This window comes from Falco rusticolus, chromosome 5 (genome assembly GCF_015220075.1).
Source record: "Falco rusticolus isolate bFalRus1 chromosome 5, bFalRus1.pri, whole genome shotgun sequence".
NCBI classification, from domain to species: domain Eukaryota; kingdom Metazoa; phylum Chordata; class Aves; order Falconiformes; family Falconidae; genus Falco; species Falco rusticolus.
In genome coordinates, this window is record NC_051191.1 from 40229565 (window position 1) to 40252726 (window position 23162).

The following is a 23162-nucleotide window of genomic DNA, read 5'->3' on the forward strand; positions in this document are numbered from 1 at the left end:
TAAACCCTTGGCGTTGTCACGTTGATTTTTTGTGCTTCGAGATCATAGTAAATGAACCATCATGAGTCCACTGAGTGGACCGTGACACCCAGCACAGCCATTCTTATGTTCAACCAGCCCCATGGTATCTCTGGTGATTATCAGAGTGTGCTGATATTGACTATCAGTATCAACTTGTTTCAGTACCTAAGTCCACACACACCCCTGCTTTGGCATCCATTCAATAGGTACCACTTACCTAGATGATACATTGGCGCTGCGGGTTTGAGTGCTGCAGCTTCTATTTGGAGCTAATGCTTAAAGCCAGCTTCACGTTGCTTAGCAGGCAGCCCAACACCTGAAAAATGGACCTTGTTAGTCTGTTAAGACATTAAGATGGGAGCCTAGGCATCATATGGAGTGGGGAATGGTGTTCCTAAGGAATAGGCTAAGAACTTCTGCCGAGGGGGAAGTTACCTAGAGGCAGCCAACAGGAAATAATTGTTTTAAGGAATATACTAAGGGCCACCCTTTCTGAGATTTAGACACACTAAATACTTCCAGTGGGTCAAGATGCAGATTTTGAAAGGTAAATGAGCCTTTCTGGAACAAGGCATAGGTGCTGAAATAAACATTCATCCTCATACTCAACTGCCTATGGCCTTGTAGCTTTGAAAGTTCCACAGGTTTTATAAACTCTCTCCTTCCCCAACTTCTATCTGGATTGCACAGGAAGTGTCAACGGGGTATTTTGGATCTTGCCCTTAATACAAACATGTCTTGAGAGGAGAATCAGTTAGCTAAATACAAAGAGTCTGATGAAAACTTAATTAAAGTAGATGGAAGTAACCCCATTGTACATCCTACTCTGGGAATATATGAACCTTATGGTGTTTGAGTTTTTGTGAACCTAAGGGATTTTTAAACTCTCCAAGGGCTTGCAAAATGAATTTGGTCTCTTTTTACTCTGTCATTTAAACTCATAGTTTGTTTTATTTCATATAAGGATAATTCAATTTTTTTAAAAAACCACAAAAATGTTTTTCTAGCTACAGACAATCATGTGCAATCTATTAAGGACAGAACAGTCTCCAAGTCCAAGGTTTGGCACAGCCTCAGTCCTAAAGAGACATACTTGCAAAAACTGGGACTTTTTTCATTCCTTTTTCTCTGTTGCTTTCCCAGGGTGTCTCTCTTTTTTTTTTTTTTTCACACAGTCAGTTCTCTGCTTCTTTTCTCACCCTGTTTTTCACCATATATGCCTCTGTCTTCTCCCTTTTTCATAGTCACCCTTAAAGAGATAAGTAAGATGTGCTCCCAGTAATGCTGAAGTCAACGTCAAGAGTTTTAATGAATACTCCTTCAGCAGGTTTGAAATCTGACAGAATGTTTTAGCCCACTTCTAATAAGAACAGGATGTCCATGGATTATTTCCAGCACTCTCTTCTGAGTTTATTGCTTCTGATTCAGAAGCACTGCATTTCGAATAGCACCAGGCCAAACCTGCAAAAAGTATTCACTCGAATTAAAATTTCAATTTGTTTGGGTGTCTTCATGCTCCCTTTTGCATTCACTCATCATTAATATGCCAATACGTGAAACGACAACAGAATTGATCAGAGTAAGTTAATTTTAACTACATACATAAAACATTCAACAACTGGGAAGGACCCAGGAAGTTTTTTAACAAAACTGAGATAGCTGCAAACAGTTAATGGGGATTTCTGTAAGAAAAAAAGAATCTAAAAATTTGAACAGGTACATACCAGTAAAATACTCAGCACAAACATTGAGCATTCTTTTTGCCAAAGACAATGTTGAATTAATTGTCCATTGAGCTACTCCAAAGCAACAGCCCAACCTCCAAGGCCACCAACCACTGGCACCAGGAGGAACTTTAAAGCCAAACTCAGCTTCTACTATTGTGGCACATGATCATGCACATCGTCAGTAGTGGCACACATCTCAAATTTCACCTATCTTCCCACAAAAGCATCTTAAAGTCTAGGAATTTTATTCCATATTATTCATCCTGGGATAATGGAGTAAAATCACAACATTTACATGAAGGATGGAGCAAGAGCTACTGGTTTCTAACCAGCTTCCTTCCTCAGAGACAGACAATTTGAAGCCCAACAGCACCTTGGAGATGAAGAAAGAAAACTTGAACATTTATAAAGCAAGGTAACTTCCAGAGACTAGTACATAATGTGCTATCAGAAGCCTAAGTTTCACAAGCCACATTTTTTCTGCAAATAGTAAACAGAAGGTGCATTCTCATACCGGCAAATGCTGTCATTCCTGAGCCTGCTTTGCACAGAGGATACACTTTATTGGTTCTTTCTTCTGTCACAAAATGTAAAGTAGTTCACAGAGCACGGTGATTCAAATTCCCACATTTTGAAAGACCAACTGCTTCTCCAGACTGTAAAATAAAATCCTTTTATTGTGTCCCAGTGCAGAGCCTCATGCTTACATGACCAGCAGAAGATCAAAAGGGTTGCAGTACTGGCAGCTCTGCACTGGCTTAAATATCCAGGTTAAAAAAAAAAAAAAAAGGGGGGGGGGGGAGGTGTGTATTGATTTTGAGCATACTTTATTTCACACATGTATACATTTAGAAACATTTATTGCATCAAAGCTACTGCCAGAAACCAAGTAAGCAGATTGTTTATTTGAATTTACCTTTTTGTTGCTTTTTTAAGGAAAAGTCCTACAACACAGGTCAATCTAGTCTCAGCTTACAGTCTTTTGAAGTACAGTGATAAAGTCCCTATTATTGACAACAGCGTTAGCATTAGCATCTGCCTATTACCGTGTTGCCTGGGAAGTCCTTGGCAGAAATCAGGATCCTGCCTGTCCACATGTTGCAAACAGGACTTCATGAAAAGGTCAGTATTAACCATGATTATTAGAGTTAGCTGTAACCAGAACCACTGCTCAAAGGGAAATTTTGGAAGACCTTGGACCCTCATTCAAACTAGCTGCTCAGGTCACTTCTGTGGTAATTGCTTAGTCTGCATTCTTGAAACCCTTAGTTGCTAACCCTGACTGGCGTTGAACAGGAGCCACTTTTCCTGTCAAAATCCTGAGACACAGAATTTACAGAAACAATGGAGGAGAAGAGGATGTTACTCTACTTCACAAAGTATTAAACTGAACACAGAATAAGGACAGAGGCTGCACTGAAATGTAAGGAAACTGCAGTTTTATGTATTGCAGGCAGTAAAGTGCCGACATCTGAAAGGTTCTTTCTTTTTCTCTAGAAGCAAAGAGGAGGCTGTAAACACAAACAAATGGTAAAACTAATATGAACAAAACAGGAAGAACTAAAACAAACAAACAAAAAATCACGGAGTGGTTAGACTCTGTCTCTTAAATATTTAATGACCATCTTGCGTTGGTATACTTGCATAATCTCAAAACACATTATTATTGAGAAATGAACACAGATTATTTCCTTTACAAATATGACAGCCAGGATAATTCTGTTACTTCATAGGAGGTTCTTTTCCTTTACAAAATGCCATGACTCCAGTCAGCAAACAATACAGTTTTGTTAACTAGTTACCCAACCTCATATGCAAAGCAATCAACCTTGTGATACGTTGCTCTTGCTCCATAAACTCTCCGATAGATAAATGTCTTTTGATGATAAAGAAGCAGTATCTCCTGTCACCCTTGAGCGAGTATGTGTCAGTTCTTCAGCATTTCTGCGCTACAATGAATCTACAGAAAATATTTGAGGCAATGGAACAGATTTCATAAAGTATATTACAAAATGTTTACATTGTAAATTCCCCTGTACCCACAGTTACAAAGGACATGTAGCAGCTTGCTGCTTTACTGTAGGAGAATCTGCAACACACATGCAAAATGAAAGAAAACAAATATTTTAAAGGACCTGATCTTGCAAGTTGTTGAGTCACCACCAGTGATTTCCATGGCAATGTCTTGCTTAAAGTTAAGAACATGCTTAAGAGCTTTGCTGAGTCAAAGCCAGAGTACTCAACTTCTCACCACATTTGTATTTCTCCTCATTTGAAACTACAAAGATGATCTTGACGCTCTCCTCAGCTGTTCTAATTGGTTGGTGTATTCTAGATGTAAGCAAGTTAGAACAACGTGCTTTCTCTTTCACTTAAAACTGTACTTTTTCCTATGTGCCTGAATAAGAAAGCTGCTGCTCTGCCTAGCCTGAAAAGAATGCATTGACACATTATTATATTTCATAACTAATTAAAGCGAGTACTTTGAGTATGTGATTTACCATGTGTTTTATCTGATTGCAGTTGATCTTCCTGGCCTTTTATTCAAAAGGGGAAATAGATTTACCTGTGGTGAAAACATGGCACGATTACCAACTGCGCCTTACTTTCTAGAATGTATAAGAACTTTTTGTACCTATGTTTTACAACTGTACTGTGAGTCATCTTCCCAGCACAGAGATGTCATCATGTTTATGACACCATGTTTTCTTTTTCTTGCCCCAGTTTCCGTTCTGGCTTTAACTGAACAGTTTAACCTTCGACTTTCCCCATGGCTTCCTGTGCTAAATTCGTGCTGCTGAGAACTCTTTGCTGATCTCTTAACCTCTTGCATTCACATTTACTATGTATTGCACAGTCATTATTAAAATCGGTAACATTTCCTTGGAAACATTTTTAAGGCTGTTGAAGTATTTTGGACCGCTGCCTATTAGTAATCTGCCTACAAAGAACGCTGTAAATCAGTGCTTGGCCAGTTGAACAACGATTGTTGCTTATGTTATTGGTGTTCTCAAATGTTCTCATTCTCAAATGACTGGGAATCTGGTTGCAACAGGAGCTTCACAAATTCCGGAAGAAACAGTACAAAAGTACCCACTGTTGCCCAGATGATACAGGTTTTAAAATTCTAACCAAAATGACACATGACTTTCATCAACGAACAGTGTTGCAATCATTCTCGCACTCTTGGCCAAGGTCAAAAGAGCTACTTTTTAAGAGCAATTTTCTTACAGAAGCTCAAATATTAAGTCAATGCTTTAGTTCTTATGCTCCTAAGTAGAAAATTTCAAATGCAAGTGGTTACAATAATTAGATTTAACACATAAAACTGCAATGTACTCTGGATCTCAAAGCCAAAGCCAAAATTGGATGCTCTTGTTTTGTCATGGTGAAAAGCATCATAAATGTGCATGTGTTCGGACCATTTGGCCTAAAAAAGCCAAAAAAAATGCCCTAGCTGTGTCCAGCCATCTGGACAATTTATAGAACATTTTAACATACTTATCCTAGAATAATTTGAGGAATTATTGTTCCAGTGATTGCTTCACTTGTCACTGGCTTCAGCAGCAAAACCAGTTTAAGAAGCCTGGCTTCTCTTTCACCACACCGGTTTGCTGCCTCCCCAGCAATACCCACAGAGCTGTTGGTGGGACTCTATGGGAAGGTGGATTGCTGAAAGGATCTTGCTCAGGAGTAACCCTGGAGTGGTTCATACATTGTGGTGTAGGGGTAGGAATGAAAGATGAGCAGAAGAGGCACATATGAGGAGGCAGGACTCCTTGAACTGACATTATCTTCATAACACAGACTGACATCCTGAGAAATATCCTCCTGTGGCTGGTGAGCAGCTGTGGCGAGGTGTGAAGAACTCCGCTGCAAGTTCCTAACACCTTCAGTGAAGGGGAGAAGGCACCAAGTCTTCAGCAGCAGTTGTGACTTCCAAAGGCAAGTTAATCACAGCCATTATAAAGGTTACAAACTCATCCCCCCAACTCAAGGTCTACAAACTACAGCTAAAAAATTCCTCCCTTTCCTGGGATTTCTTGTTCCTCCAGATGTTGTGATGTTGCTATTTCACTGATGCTGCTGTCACCTTACACATTTTTCTTGACTGAAAAATACACTGACGGTGAGGCTAGATTTAAAGAAAGCCCAGCCAGACAAACTTGTCTGGCTGTGGCAGACCCAGTGTCAGTGGTTACCCAAGCAGACCTCCCCAAGCTGCTTACTCAGGCCTCACCACCCATCCTGGGCAAGACGGCTGCACCTTCCCATCTCCTGGCATTACTGCATGCATAGTCTCCTCTAACCTGGTTCTGTCAAAACTGATCCAGGGCTTTTTTGTTTAAATCCCTCACTATGGAGTACTTAAACTCACTCAAATCATTTTGACAGAATAATGTTAATGAGTAACCAGACATTCAATTCTGCTGGAGGCTGGGTGTAGGGAGGGGGACAAAAGTTTCCAGCTGGAAGAAAGTGGCAGGTAGGTGACAACAGCCTGGATAAGTCAGTCCCTTCGCCTCATTGGCAGTCACCATATGTAGACTGGTCTCACACTGGTTAACAAAGCTGGACCTAACCCTTCAGTTAACTAATCTAATCTAATTAAACTAATAAAAGCATCCTAACTGGTGCTTTTCAGTCAGTCAACAGCATCTGTTACCCAAAAACAAGTAGACAAGACAACTCAAGAATGCCCTAGCCCAGACAGTATCTGGATTTGGGGATAAAATGAAAAAGTAATTTAAAAAAACAAATTTAAATGATACATTGTCTGAGGTTTTGTTTACACATCATAAAGTATAAAAAACTGAACATAACCATTTCAGTTTCAACTTTTCATTCCAAGTAACAATACTCCTTGAAATGCAAAATACCATTTTTGAATGAGAGTTGCAAAATTACAGGGCAAGTTAGTCTCTTAGGTTGCGCATTTCCAAACTTTAATAAACCATGGAGAGGCCACTGCCTTATCTTATTGTCTTGGATTTCTCAAGTTCTTTTTTCCATCAAATATGTTTCAGTTGTCGTCATATGTCATTGATTTGGCAACTACATTTGCCCTCTTTTGGAGTAATCTTGTATTGAGCAAACCCTGAGTTAAATCCAGGTCAGTTCATTCAAAATTTGGCTGTGCCAGAAGTGGATCTCTTCAGTGGCAAAAATCACTTATTTATTATTCTAATGTTTGAGATACTATGGGTGTGATTCTGGTTTTCTTATCCTGATACAATGCAGTGTCACTCAGTCAAGAGCAATATAAAGCAATATAAAGCAAAACATTGCTTTATATCAGGCAATACTGTTGTTTACTGAGTAACACAGCAGCAAGAATCAGCCTCCCCGAATCATTTATATCTTAAGGGAAAATCACCTGGCTGACACATCATTCCTTAATGTAATTTTTCCATGTCTTGCTCCTCAAAGGAAATGCAGGGATATACTTTAGAAACCATGTAATACATAGCAGGTGTGGTATTTGGTAACTTCACTTGCATTAAATAAGCAAGTACTCCTAAACAGCCCTTACAAAAATGTAAGTTTGGTCTCAGGAATCCTCCCTTACCATACCTAAATCAAAGGAGTTACGTATAAGCGTACAATATTTTTACAGCTGATTTCAAGGTTGATGAGTGGGCAAAACATTTTAAAATGTTTGCTTGTGAATCTCTTCTTTTTCATATGCTGAACTAAATGACAGAAAGTATAAGTGCCAGTGCACCGCAAACTATTTATCTTCTTGTAACTGGCCTTGGAAAAGAATGCAATCATTGTTAGGAAAAACAGCAAATCCATCTTCATCACAAGTTTAGACAAGGAAAGACTTTACAGGAAGCTTTAAGAAAGGAAAGAACTTGCCACAGCAAAATATATTGCCAAAAGACCATTCTTGTAAAGTATCTCTTTATTGGAAGTTATTGAAAAAAATAACTGTAATAGAAACATTCATTTAAAACACATGAAATTATGAAAAATGTGTGTGAAATCCAAATATATTGGGTGCCTCATTTTCATGGAGAAACACTAATGAAAATGAAAAAAATCCTTGTCAACATTTTTTTGAGAAAAATACAATTTTCTAATGAAACATGCCATTTATAGCACTTCAGTAAGGAAAAAAAAATTATACTTCCAAAAGGGAAAATTAATACCTTTTTCCATGAGTAGGAAAACATATACTCAGAGTACTACAACAGCTCCAGCTCCTGAATGTTTGTTCCCTTCCAACAATACTTCTAGTTCCTGCTCCTATTTCTAACTTTCTTTCTCTCCCTACTTAAAATTGCCCTTTTTTTCAGATAAACTAGGCTGAACAATTTAATTTTTCACAGAACAGTTTAAATTATGAAAATACTAAAACAAAGTTACCTAACAATTATGTAGGGCTGATTTCTACATTCACAAACACAAAGAGGGAGGGACCACAGCAAATATAATTCCCCTGGCTGTGTGGAAGAGGCAGTGATGCTTCAGGCTATTGTCTTTTCAGCTTTGGACCTCATGAAGGCTTTCAGCACTGTTGCTGAAGATGCTCAGCACTCCCAAGGCCTGGACAGCTTGACACAGCTTTGTTTCAACTGTCTCGACTCATGGCATATTGGTAGGATAATTCTCCATTCACATCATGCCTTTCCTGTGAGCTTCCGTAATGAAAAGTCACTGATCAGGACATTCCATACCTATTACATTGTACAGTATTTATCCCAGATCTGGCATTTTTCAGTATTTTCTCTAATGATTTGTACAATGGAATCGATAACACTCGTATCAGCTTTGCAAAGAAGGCAACACTTGGAAAAGCTGTAAGCCCTACACAGACAACAGGATTTGAATTCGGAAGGATGAACTGAAGAAATAGAGAGGATGCATTACCAGACTAAGATGCACGTGGTCATTAAACAAATGGAACGCATTTCACTAAGGACAAATCCAAAGCACAGCACTTGGGAATAATTGACTGAACAAATATAAGAAGGGGGTGACCGGGCAGCGGTTCCACAAACGGGATCAGAGGTCGCAGTGGGTCACAGACTGAACATGCGTCAGCGATGCCACAAGGTTGCAAGAAAAGCAAATATCATCCTGGAAAATGTCAATAGGAAGGCTTTGTTCAGATGAAGTACTATCTTCAGTCTGAAGCATCATTTCCAGAAATGCCAGGAATCAAATGGAGAGAGTACAGAGGAAAACAGGTAGAGCTCTCCAAGCCTGGGAAACAATGAAAGGACCAGGCTTTTCATCATCTACAAATGAGAAGACTGTGGGGAGACATGCTAATGGTCTTCAGACATGTAAAAGGCTACTGCAGAGAGATGGGACAGCAATGGATTTAAATTGTAACAAGGGAGAATTGGACAAATCTCTGCCAAGAATGATTTAGGCATCCTTAGATAGGCCTTGAGAACAGAGGATGGACTAGCTGCCTTTGAAGGGCTACTTTCTTTGCCTGTTTTCTACAACCTCTTTAATAAAACCTTTGAATTGCTCCAGAAGCAAAACACAAACATGTCAGCAGCTTTGGAGGGTTCTTTTTCAGTGTATATGTAATTTAATCTAATACTCCCCAACTAAAAATTACTACCTCTAAATTTAAGAAATAGTCAAAGACCAACTTCTCTACTGTCTACACCAATTGTGAGAAAAGATAGAACGTAGAAAAACTGCTTCTTGGTAATTAATAGAAGTATTTTCAAAAAAAAGTAAAAACACAGTAACAAGATGATTGCTCAAAATACAACTGTTAATGCCAGACAACTGTATATGAATGTGTAGGACTTTTGTAAGAACTTGCTTCCTGACAAAATGAATCAACAAGCTTGAGCAAAATAACTATTTCTTGTGTAGACACAACATTTTAGAATAAAGTATTCACCTTGTTCTTCAAAGTAATTTTTTTCTTGGAATAGGTTTTCTCACAGGAGAATTTTAGCTACAGATTTAGAACAGGTTAATTACTCTAACTATTTTACTACCACCCACAAAAGGAAGGAGACTGGCTCCTTAGGCTTCCAATTAACCAGAACATGTTCTTTGGACTCCAGGGTACGCTCAGTGTTCCCTTTTTTTTTTTTTTTTTTTTTTTTTTAATCTAAATAAATTCTAATGGGGGGTTTAATTGAATTATCCCTTTGCTTGGGACATATTTCCTGGTATTGTCTAAGTTGGCAGGACAAAAGAAGGTAATGCTTTGTGTCAAATACTTCTCCCACACAGAAAGGACCATGTCTCTGTTGTCAATTCCATCCACAAGTGCATGTGCACAGAAAGGCATGATCTGTCTTTCTAAACTTAGAGAAAGGATTGCACAGATAATCTGGAATAAATTCACTGAACAGCTACAGACAGTAATATTAGCAGAGAATCTGCCTCAATATAGACTCTCCCTTGCACTGCTTGTATAGTAGTATTTGATGATAGTCAACAACTGCACCTGATTTATATGATTGTTATCTTACACCTACAAGAGTACAGTATCATCAGAGTAATTTCATGCTTTAAAACTGTGAGAGGATAAATTTTACAATATCATTTTGCTAAACATTCAAGCGTAGTTATCTTTGCACCAAAGTAAGATAGCTGGGCATTGAAACAAAAGTTTGTGAGACATCAATGAAGAATTTTACATTTGAGATGCTAGCAGAAAAAGAGAAAGACAGGAAGGAAGGAAGGAAGGAAAAGAACTACCAAACCAGTTAGAATTTCAGATTTTGCATATACAGCAACCAAAAGTAAATATATCACTAACTGGTTGAACAAGCCTCTGTGCAGCTTTAGGCCTCCAAATACATTTAAAATTTCACAGTAAGTAATTATTCCATCCAAAATACGGAATATCTTCCTCAATAATATACTGTCATAAAGACCGAAACAGCACACAAAGATCAAAGTTTAGTTATTTTGTGTTTCCTTTCCACTGGAAATAGAAGATTTACAAAAATAGAAAGGCAAGAATATCACTTATTACTCACATAATCTTTTATTTATAGACCTGGAGAATGATGAGATACTATACTTAAGAATGCATATGCCATTACAAAACTCTATGTCAGCTCTTCTCAGGAAATTCTGAGACTGTTTTGCCTGTATATTTAGGCATGGTATTAAAGGTATCTGGTTGTAGAAATGCATTGAAAATAAGAAGTAGAAACAACCATTTTAATGTTTGATAGTTCTTTTCCTGTATCTCTTTAAGTTACCTGGAGTAAGCAGCACTTGTTCATATATCAGAAGAAAACGAAGTTTTAGTACCCTTCATTCTCTTGCAATTTCACTAGTTTTAAAGAAGGTAATATTTGTATTTGAGTATTTAAACAGAAACAAAAATTTTAAATGTTCTACCCAGCACTGGGCATCACAAACTACAACCTTCACTCCTGATCCCAATGCCTGCATGCCTGAGAGGGACCAGCTGGCTCCACTGATCTCCAGGACATACATGCCCCGCTGAATGAAGTCAAACGGTTAACAAAAGTAGAGCAGACCACACCACTCCATGTCTCTTCTTCTCTTCCCTTCATTTGCACTCAAGAACACACCGTGTGTCTCAACTCAGCCCAGCTACAAGAACAGTTACCAGTCACCAGATGTTTGCAGTCACAAATTTAGTGAAAGATGCTATGTCCAGCGCTGAGCTGATGAAACACATGTGAGCTTCCTTTATGCATTTCGTGCAAAATAGCTTGGGTTATTTAAAATTATCCTGGAAAGTTATTGACTTTGCACTGAAATAAATGAGGAAACTTCACAGCTGATTTGGCTGTGGAAGCAGTGACACCCCAACGCAGCAGAACCTTTCTGCATCGAGTTTCTTATCATGGCATTAATATGTGTTTGGAACCTGAGACCATGCTTGGCTCAGAAGGATTACAGCTTCAAAGACAGCAGCTAGGAAGAACTGACTGAAGAAAATCCAACTGCCTACCCGCTCAGATTTACACTACCAATTTTATTATCTGTTCAGCATTCCTGTGTGCCTAGCTTCTACATGATTATCCATAGATAGATAAAAGGCTGAATTAGTCATACAAGTCCTGATAGTGTTTAACAGAATCGCAGGTTGGTTATTGCAGCTGCATACATTTTACAGGCACATAATAACAAGAAAATTTGTAATTTCTACCACGGGAATATTTTTTTAAAAAATTATGTGGTCTTATACAGCAATAATCATCTACATACGGTAGTGCGTATGCATGTATTTGTGTGTACAGAAGCATGAAACCTGATAAGACAATACTGTAAAGTTCTACAATCCTATGTGCTTTAAAAATATTAGCATAGTATTTGTATAGTCCTGTTAATTTACAGAAGCAGAATTCTCCTTGTTTAATTCATTCAAAAATAAGGAATAAAATACCTTGAGAGAAGATGTTACAACAAAGTTACTGGCATGTTTTGCACTCTCTAAACTAATGTAAGATGGTACTGTCCTTCAATACTTTCAGCTTGTGGAATTATATCAATTAGGAAAGAAGAACAGCTACACTTTAAAATGCAAAGGCCTTTCCATCAAAGTTGGGTTTAGATGCTTACATAGAAACTGATTAACTAAGGTATGCATGTAAAAATAGATCATCATAATTAATACTATCTTCATCATGATTTATAAGCAGCTGAAGCTTCAGACTTGAACTAACTTTTTTTTTTTTTAAAGTGTAGCACTCAGTCAGAAAGTATTTTGTTTACCCACAAAAGTTTGCAGTGACTCTACACAGAGACACTCGCACACCTTCCTTTTAATAACTGCAGGATTTGGGACCAGATCCCTCCTGAAGGTCTTCAAATACAAGCAACGTAATATTATCTAAATACAAAATCCCTACAGTAGTAAAAGGTGTCTTTAAGTGCTGTAACATTTTGGAAAAACATTTATTTCTGCTGCGTGTATTGAAAGTTACCAAGAAAGACACAGCTAGGTAGCACAAAACTGTAGCACCTTTCCAGGAGTCACAAAGGTTAGTAGACTTGAAGGTGTATGTAGAAGCTGGGTCCATCTGAGGGTGTATTCTTACCAAGCTGCTTGGTGAAGTTAGGCAGTATCAAGAAACGACACAGATATATTTTGCCGCAAGGAAGGATGAGCTAGGAGCCTATGGGAACCCCAGGACTGGCATGCAGAGACCCCCAGCACCCCCAGCAACAGGGTAGTCCCACACCCAGATGGGACCAGGGTGGTGGTAGGGTGACAGTCCACCAATGGTCCCAGACATGGGTATTGAATAGGTCCGCGATCCATCCCGGGAGTGCACCCTGGTGCTGCTGCAGGAGAGCTCCAGGGATAAGGCTGCCTATCATGTGAGTTCAAGGTGCGGCCAGGAAACAGGGCTGGAGACAAAGCTGCCTATAATGGTAGGTCCAAGGTCCAGCCAGGAAGGCAGCCAGCAAACCTTGACTGCAAGAGAAAGAGCTGGACACAGCCACACCTGCAACAGCATGCAAGCAAGAATGGGATGTCCAGACTGGAGCTTAAATAGGCAGGGTGGGGGTGGGGGTCCTGTGGGGGGGCTAGTTGGGCCAGCTGCAGCCTGTACAGAATAACACAGGTTTCAGGATCCATTTAACTGCAGAGGGAGGTTTCTTACAGGACCCAATTCTCAAGCAAAGGGCTGACATCCTGACTCTGGCACCAGCTCATAGCCAGTTAGTACCCAGGTCCTGCCCTGTGTTTCCTCCCATTGCTTGGGGGGATTTTGTTACAACAGCAAAGGGCTGCCAGGACAAGAGGGTATGCAGCCCATTCTGGGTTGTCATAGACCTTTAGGGACGCTGGGAATACATGAAAAATTTGTGCCAGTCATAGATAGCCTTACTCTCAATGGTCCTTCGAGTTTTGGGACAACGGTTGTACGAACGTTTTGTGCCAGTGACTGGCAACAAAATTATACACATGCAAGCAAGAACTCAGCCTAGGGAGTATGGCAGTAAGGGGTCCATGACAAGATCTCAATGGAAATTTAGTGAAAAAAGTGATGATCTGGTCTCTTGATGACTTTCTTGCCTCTCCGTGACTCCTCCTAATGAGCCCTCCTCTGCCTCTAGCCTCATTTTTTTCTTATAAAACTTTACTCTAGGTTTATTTCAAAACGTCCATAAAATCAAAAACAGAAAAGCAGTTTTGCTATGCCATTAAGGTTTTAGAAGGTGCCAATCTGATCTGAAGAGTAAGGGTCCTGGACCTGATGCAGACAGCAAGAAGCAAAGCAGACAAAGAACAACAGAACAAAAGATATCTCTTGCCAGCACTTAGGGGAACTAGAAGGATAGGTGTGGAAAAGCAACATTCTTAGTTTTGTTTAATTTTCTACATGTTTGTATGATTTTGTCTAGGTCAGTTACTCTCTATTCTATGATACTGTTTCATATATCTACTGTAAGAGGAAAAAAACTTTCTGAATTTGTGTGTTATCTAAAACCGTTTTGGCAACAGTGAAGATCTCCAAGTTTCTATTTGGCAACAAATGGTATTTATTACATACAAACCCAACTATATTAAAATAAAGGATATTTGTAAAATTTTGGAGGAAAAAATAGTTTATGGGCATGTCTAGTAGACTGATATAAAAACCTACATTCCCTTCATCCTGTGGCAAAATTTTCATTTATATTATTATCTCAACAATTTTATTTTTTTGTGACACTTTTCCATTTCAGACTGTTTATTAGAAAATTACACCAAATTAGACCATGACCTTGAGAAGTTCTGTAAACTAACATGATGTTAAAAATAACTTAGGAATTCAGAACAGAAAGGAACAAGCTGTGTTTAATAATAGCATTCACTAGCCAAGATTAACTCTAAAGTCCCATTAAAACCAAGTTTCTCTTTTCGTTTTAAATATATTACCTGTTTTGCATTAATTAGTGAATCTACTTAACAATGTCTCACAAGGCAGTATCTTAAATTATGTTGAATTTCTCATTCAGGGATTCCGTGCCTTCCTGTAGCTTCCTTGTTCATTAACAGCAGCCAAGATCACCCGCTCATAAGTTTGTCTGCATGTGTATGTGTGCATGTAAGTGTACTGTATGTAGAATAAAAAGGAGAGTTTGTGATCTCCACTTCGCACTCTTCCTAATTTGAGGTGGTTATGAGTTGTGTAGATTGTTCCACAAGTGTGCTGATGAAGAGTTAAACCACAAAACATCATTATGCGTTCTATACACATTAGTTATTTATAGAACTGTCTGCTGCTTTAAAATTTTTCAGATAATTTGTACAATTTATAGTTACTTTTTCATGTCACACCACAATGAAAGCTTAAGATTTCTTAGTATGGCATGACAAAATCCTGTATCACATTCCAGTGCCATTATTTCAATAAAGTATACTCTATCACAAACACTGCAACATGAAATCCATCATGTTCAGTCCTGCAAAAGCTTTAGTACATGCACAAAATCAGGCGTGTAAAGGCTCTATGACTGTTCAGATGAGTAAACTGACCACACAGTGAAGTCTCAGTATTATGCAACTGAGGTACTCATGGGCTATAAGAAAATCCAAATGATCTGAAATTCATACTGTAATCTATTTTCAAGCCAAAGAAGGCCGGCCATCAGAAGAATGGTATAACAAGCACTTCCATGACAACAACCAAATAAATGCACTCACTCTTTCCCTGCTGAATGCACTGACAAACCTTTTTATGGAATACCACGGGAGTATGGAATTATGGAATACCAACAGATCTCAAAAAGATGTGAGTTTACATGATAAATGACAGTAAAATCTTTAATGGTCAAAGGTGAATTTCTGTCTCTGTTAGAAGATTATAACCATACATTAAAAAAACAAAAAAGCAATGGCTGAACAAACATGAAGTACCATGCTGTTCATGGAATAATTATGCTTCTAGTGGCCCCATGAACTAACTACTGAAAGGATTTTAAAGTCAGTAATAGCTGCAGATATTTCTGTAAATGTAAACTGGATTCTGCTTGTCACAATTCAAACATGTATTAATACATTCAAGGTAGAGAGAATTGAAAACGTCGTATAGGTAGGGGAAATATGTATTGGACATATTTATGGTTCCATAATAAAACCTTCCTACATTTATGAAGAGGAAGGCAATGTTTACAGCTTCTCATAATTTATTTTGGCCTCACAAATTATTCAATATAGGTTATATATTGGTACCATAAAGTGTAGATTATGTAGGTTTAGACTTAACCACTCTAGTTATGAACAGATTTTTCTTTGTTCAGGAAACATTGCCAACAGAGAGCACCATGTCTCTCTCAGTTCTATTACTGCTCATATATTCAGGAAAAATTCCCTTTGAATAACTGCACCGCAGAACTGCCAGTTCAGCACATTGAAACAAACGCCATTATATTATTTTCTTTAATAACAAATTATCACTGCCAGTAAATAATTTAGTGTGGATAGATTTTGATTTGTTCTACATGGCTGCCTAAACACTTTTCCATTCTCCTGCTTATAGCATTTTCAATGTAGTCCGCTATAATGCTGTGTCATGCTTTCATTTCCTAAGTAAGGGGCGTAACACTGCTCGCCTGATACACAGGAGACAAGGTTTACCAATTCTTAGTAGAAAGAGGAGCTGTCAGTCATTCAGTGAAACCGTGACTCAGCAGCTGCTTATTCTGCAAAAGTACTCTGCATGCAGGAGATAAACAGGAGGGGCGATGTCTCTACAAGCAACAAAATTCTCTGGTACGTATACAAACAAAAACGTCCTTCCCACCATACTGAATTTATGTAATAATTACTCATTTCCAATCTTCTCATTGCATATAAGGGAGACTGTATAAACTGGTTTATTTAACCATCCATAATTTTTGCCAGGAATTGATCCATGCAGTTTTCTCTCAGTAAATTAAAGATGTCTATTTTGCTCACTGAAAAATCATACATACTCAGGTAGAAGAGCGACTTTTCTTCCCACAAGCAAAAAGTTTACAAATGTTGCTCATAATTATTTAAAACTAAAAACCATCTTTCCAAAATAAAAAATGGCTACACGTTTTCCACATACGGACACCTGCCAACGTAGAACACACAGACCTACAGCAAACACCCAGTCTAAAAAGCCAGGGGGAAAGTCCTTCCCCTGAGTGTGCAGATGCACATACACCACTCTGAACACAGAACAACGGCAAAAATATGTAAAGATGAAATCTGCTTTTGGGCACTTCATAAGAGACTCTAGGTCTAAATTTTATTCTCTAAATGAGAAGACACCTGTAACAGCTTGAACGATCTTTATTTTCTCTAGTACAGGAATTCAAGGGAAGTGAAGACATGAAACAGTTTCTATCAGATTGACCAGGACTCCTCAGCTTCAAGATGACCATGTGAAGTATAATAAAGGTAGACAAACCCCAATTCTTACTGTGCAAAACTTGGGGATCTCAAATGAACTGATTGGGAAGAAGTCTGGGGAAAAAAATTAACAAATGGAGGAAGTTTTTGTAAATGCCTATTGTAAGCTTTGCCACCACTTACAATAAATATCAAATTAAACATGGGTTCAAAAGTGATTCCACAATTTCATGCAAGTAAGTACCAGAAACTGTTAAACACAAACATGTGGATACAACCTTTGGCTCAGTAAATGCTAAACATCAGAGTGCTAGAATGTATAACTGTATGGTCCTGTGCTCCTTCCTGCCTTTTGTCATAGAGGAATCCTCTACCAGCCACTGTGAGAGGAAAAGCATCAGATTTTAGGGACCTTTTGTCACACTGGATTCTTGTGCTTTATGTACTGGAGATGAAAAGCAGAATTTTAAGTTCAGTAGATAATGGTTGTTGTCCACAAAATAGGATCCAGCCCTCAAGTCATACAGTCCTCAAAATATTTATATCAGCAATTTTCCAAAAAAAGGATAACGCATACAAATTTGCACACATACTTTTACAGAATGGAGATCCAGCTATAATACAATTTATTGCTATGTGTTCTCACTGTATTTTTTGGCAAGAAATACTAAGTGAGGAGCTGATCTTGCTGGTTCACTGAGGCTTAGTTTTCCCTCAAAATATAGTGCTTGTTGATCTCCTGCCCTTTTTTGCGCCACCAGTGTATCCACACTTACTCTAACCAGTAAAGCACAGCAACATCTTGGTAACTACACAATTATTCCAGTTTTGTTGCCTTCTGAATACAGCTTCTGCATAGAGCCTTGCCTAGAGAACTCCATCTAATTTCTTAAAGATACACTATTTTCAAGGAAGCCACAAAAATGCAAGTGACTTTTCCAACATGTGAAGCATTATTTAGTTGACAAACAATGTCCTCAAAGATCTGCTGACATAAGAAGTGATGCTGATGTACAGACTGCTGTAATTATGGCAATAACATCTCTGGAAATCCAAATGTATATCTGAAATTGAACACACTGCCACCAGCAAATGGCAGAAGAATAAAAACAGTAGTTTTTATTCCCGTAAGAATTCAAACAAAAATATGTGGGATGGCTTATAGAAAATGTGTTTCAATTAATTAACAAATACCATTTCCAAAGCTTTTCTAGATTTGTAATAGAGTACATATATGTATATGTAAACATTTAAAAGCTTATGTTAATTTCACACAGGGAAAAAAACCCAAAAAACAATGTTTGCTGAGCGGAAAAGATGAATCAAGATTAATGGAGACATGCTATTTTTAAAACCTGTAGAAATGTTACAGAGTTAAAAATACGAAGTAAAATTTATTTTTATAGCAGCTGGCAATGTCCATTTAAGGCTGACAATTTCTTGCAGATGACTAGTACTATGTATCTCATGCAGCACCCACCGTTTTGAGTGTATTGCAGTACAACAGCATAATCAGATGGCTTTAAAACTCTCAGATGGCTCAGAATCTCCCTATTTTTGGCTTAAATCCAAGTTATAATTACAGTAAATGTACTATTTTTTAAAAGAATGCTGCTGCTCATGTTCTTAACATAGTGATTTTGCTGTTTTCATATTGCAAAACTGAAACTAGACGAGAATAAACACAGAGGGGAAAAATTAAGGCTTAAACCGAGTTTAATATGTAACTCCATTCACCATCATGAAGCCCAAGAGGCAGGATATGCAAACCTGCATTCCTTACACACTCGTAATACCTCTTGGCTTCAGTGGAAGTTTTGTTTGAGAAAGCATGTAATCAGAACCTATAATTTCATTAATTGCTTGCCACAGGCAGTCCATGTGAGGTAAGAATAAAGAACCAAACTGGTTGGAAGGGCGGTGGAAACCTTAGCCCCGCCTGCATCTTTGTGGACCACTGAGTCCACACAGCAACACCATGAATCCTCGTTTTTCCCACTCGCCCACACTTGAGCTCTTCCTCGTGACAGACTGCGTCTGTCATGTAGAGGAGATTACAGTGCAGATGCCTCGTTGGGGACACAATAGCACTCCCAGGTCTCTGTCACTACCTTGCATTACCATCCTTCCCCAGGCTCCTGGCAGTACTAAGGATTTCACTCGATGCAGATCCTTGCTCTGTTGGGATTTTCATATTATGTACTGGGCACAGGAAAATGAATGTCATGTAGCTATTAGTACTGACTGTTTTGAATAACATATTACATATTTCATTAGATATCCTTTGAGCAATTCAGGAAGTATCATCTAAAAACCATGCGGATGGACTTGAATTTTACAGTATTACTGTACACATAACTTTTCAATGCATACCATAAACATAAATGACTCTACTGGGCATGTGCTACAGACAGTTTTACAGTATTCCACAAGGTTTGTTTATATAAGTAGGAAGAAATAGCATGAAACAAGAACGTCCCATAGTATAAAAACCTTTTATTTGCTAAAACACAAATAAAGAAAAAACACAGGTACTTGCCACCTACTTCTTCTTTTTCTAAACATAAAAACAACTAATCCAATTTAAAAAGAGACCATTCACAGGCTAAGAACTGGTAGGCCATGTTACAGTGAGGGGTGAATCTACAGTGCAGTCTCGGCTGCAAACTGACATTTAGAAGTGCAGAGCACATAGCTCTTCAGCTACAAAACCCCTGTTACTTTCCTGCACAATAAATTGAAAGCTCTAGTTCCTCTCTTCCTGTATAACTGAACACAACTCAATTTTTACAATACCTCACTAACACCTGACTTACAGTTCCTTTTACAACATCCTTACAATAACGTATCTTGGGTTTGTCCGGTTTTGCTTTGTTTTGAAAGTGTAAAGCATCACCCCCTTAAATTATGATAAGGTATTTCAGCAAGGGAAACCTAAGAACAAGACGCATCACTCACAGCTCTATATTAAACAAAATACAGAAACCTGAGTTTGGTATTAAAAAAAAAAAAACAAACAAAAAACCAAAAAACCAACAATGTAGCAGTCTTTAGTCTCCAGAATTGTGCTGGATTATCTTATGAATACCTAAAGTAGAAACAGAAATTTCACCTTGAAAAAAAAACAACAAAAAAACCCAAAACACACACCATAAATTATTGTTAACTATCCTAAAGGCTCAAACTTTGTAAGGAAGCCTGCAATGAGTAGATACACACAAAAGAACAAAATAAAAGGCAAACAAATGGAAGGTATAAAGATGAGTGTGACTGACAGATAAGCAGGATGAAAAGAAAGGGAAGGAAAAAAGAAGGTAAGAACACTTTAAAAAAAGGGAGAAAGAAAAGCAAGACAATGAAAACAAATGAATCGTTGAAACTATGGTGGGAGGAACTGATGAATGTTAACTTTTATTGTTCTGATTACAAAATACATTTCAAAATTGGCTTGAAACACATTGTATGTATTTTTTGCCAAGGACATTCTTGGCAATTACAAAGTCAGGAAAATTATAATTCAATCAGTGAGGCATTACTTAAAACCACTTGAAAAAGCAGACCATTTGAACCATCAAACAGGCTGCATGGGTAAAGATTTCAGACAGTATTCTGGAGCAGTGCAGATTGCACTCCTGTGTTGCACATTGAACTTTCCAATAATGAGGCCATTGGAATAATAGCAATTTTTATTCCTGAATATATTTTACCAATTTTTCTTCTCATAAATGAGCAACAAAGCCTCATCATTTTTCCATACAAAATGAAGGCAGTTCTAATATAAAAAGAATTCAAGCACTTGTACAGTAAAACTTTTATTTTGCTATAAAACCTGGTTTTAACTCTTTATGAAACTGTACTGTTCATAGCAGCCCGGTCACACCTATGAGGATGGCTTCTGTATTTACCAGATGCGTGCGGGGTACTTCACCATGCACCAGATCTGTGCGGTGGCCTTTGAAAAGGATGCTACAGTCCTAAAATCCTTAGGGCTACGGCATCATGTTTGTTGCTATGCTAGCAAAACCCACAATAAACAGGTCACCTTGACCTCTCTCACGTAAACTGTAATTTCACAGAAGTGCTAACACCTGAAGAATGGGATTGAGTGAAAAATGTGCCAGGCATTCACCGTTCCCATTCGGAAAGGCGTGTGACTCGCCTCCCCCGCAGTAACGCGCGTTTACGTATCACTGTGGTCGCACTTGGAAGCGGAACTGTGCAGTCCCGCGGCTGAACCCATCCCCATCACATCGCCGTAGCCTTTGCGAACTGCCCGTTGGCAGTTCTCGGGAGGCCGGTAACGCCGGCTGCGGCACTCACGGTGCGGCTGTAAAGCACCGCACGGTGATGCGGGCCCCGAGCGGCGGCAGCCGGCCCCCAGACGCCGCAAACCGGCGGGCGGTTGGGGCGGGAGCCGGTTCAGCCCCAAACGCCCTGAGCTGGGCTCCGCGGTGACTTCAAACCCCGCTGCGGGATCGCCGGTGCCCGACCACCGACCACACACGCACCCCCCGCAGGACACGGCGCCGGTGGCTCGGGACCGGCAGCGCCCGCCGGCCCCTCACAGCCCCGGCCAAGGCCAGGCGCGGCGCGGGAGAACCCGGCGGCGTCACCGGCCTGACCTGGCGCCAGCCCGGGGCACACACGCCGCGGCACCGACCCCCACGGAAGCAGGTGCGACCCCGGCCGCCGCCGCCCCTCCCTGCCCCGGGCTGCGCGGGAAGGCGCCGCAGCGCGCCCCGCCCCGCCCCGCGCGCCGCCTCACACCACGCCGGGCCGGGCTGCGGGGGGGCGGGGGGCGTGGCGTCACGCGCCGGATGGGGGCGGGGGGAGAACTGCAGTGATGGAAAATTTTCGGCTCCGCATCTCTTGCGCGTGCCTTCGCCGAGGCCCGCCCCCCCCCCCCCCATCCCAGCGGCGGAGGCGATCCAGAAAGTTCTGCGGTGGTAACGGTCGGGCTGCCGGCGCCTCGCGCCGCCCGGTGGCTTCCCGCCCGCCCCGGTGGCCGGCGCCCCACGGCAAGGCGGGGGGGGTGCGGGCCAGGCCTCGGGCAAGCCTCGTACCCGGCAGGGCCCCGGCGCCGCGTGTGCTTCAGTGGGGCCAGAGGCGCGGCTGGTGGCGGGGGCTTCGCTGCCCCTCGAGGGTGCGAGCCGCCCGTGTGCCTGTGGCCGGCCTGACCCCGGGCAGGCAGCGCGGCTGCGCTGCCGGCTGCCCTCGCACCCTCCACCGCTCGTCGATGCCGCGGGGAAGGGAGAGAGGGAGGGAGGTGACACAGAGGGGCCAAACGACTCGGCGGCCGGGCGTCCTCTGCACTCGAGGGCAGCAGCACCAGAGCGGCTTGGGAGTGTCCAGCTGCCGCGGGGACAGGGAGCAGGGAGGCTCCTCCAGCACCCTTGCCTCACGAAGCAGTGGCTTTGTGGCTCCTCGCCTCGCCCGCTCCAGGGCTGCCGCCTCGCTGCCTGTGTGAGGGGCTGCGGTAGAGCCCCCAGCCCCCTTCGAGGGGGATCGAGCAGCGAAGCCCTCAAAAGTTCGCGGCGTGATCACCTGAGGAAAAGGAAGCGAGATCTTATCTCCCCCCGCCCTTCCCTAAAGTGGGTTTTATCCTGCATGGCATCACTAGGAGGAGGCGGTCATTCCGGATCGCTTCCCGCACGCGGCGCTTGGGGCCTGTGGGCTGCCGCCGCGGCCCGCGCTCGCACGTGCACCACCGCTTAGCTCGCGTATTAAAAATAGCAAGTGACTGCAGCGGGCAGCGACGGGTCGGGGGCACCTCGTCCCCTGCCGCGCACCAAGACACTGGGAAACGCCAGCGCCGGAGCGCGGCGGCGCGCCAAAGGCGGGCGCAGGGTGGAACCGGGGGGGGGGCGGCGGCCCCGCTGGGCCCGTACCCGGCGCTGCAGTCCCGCTGCAGATGCTGCGCCGGGCAGGTGGAAGCACCTCTCAGACAGGGCGCTCTTGACTAGCGCCGCAGCGTCCCGTCTCCGCTGCGAAACGCAGCTGCCCCCGGCGTAAACACGGGAGAGATGCTCGCCGCAACGACCGCTGTCATGCGCCGGCGGCCCCGCTCCCGACCCCCCGCCGGGCACACGCCGGTGACCGGTTCCACACCTCACTCGGGCGCG

The 23162-nt window shown here is 41.2% G+C and overlaps 1 long non-coding RNA gene across 1 annotated transcript; it reads left to right on the forward strand.

The window, feature by feature from the left end:
- Positions 1-16201: 16201 nt before the first annotated feature.
- LOC119148270 lies at positions 16202-17241 on the forward strand. Its single transcript, XR_005104352.1, has 2 exons — positions 16202-16431; positions 16994-17241. It is a non-coding gene; the product is annotated as an uncharacterized LOC119148270 (long non-coding RNA).
- The last annotated feature ends 5921 nt before the right edge of the window (positions 17242-23162 follow it).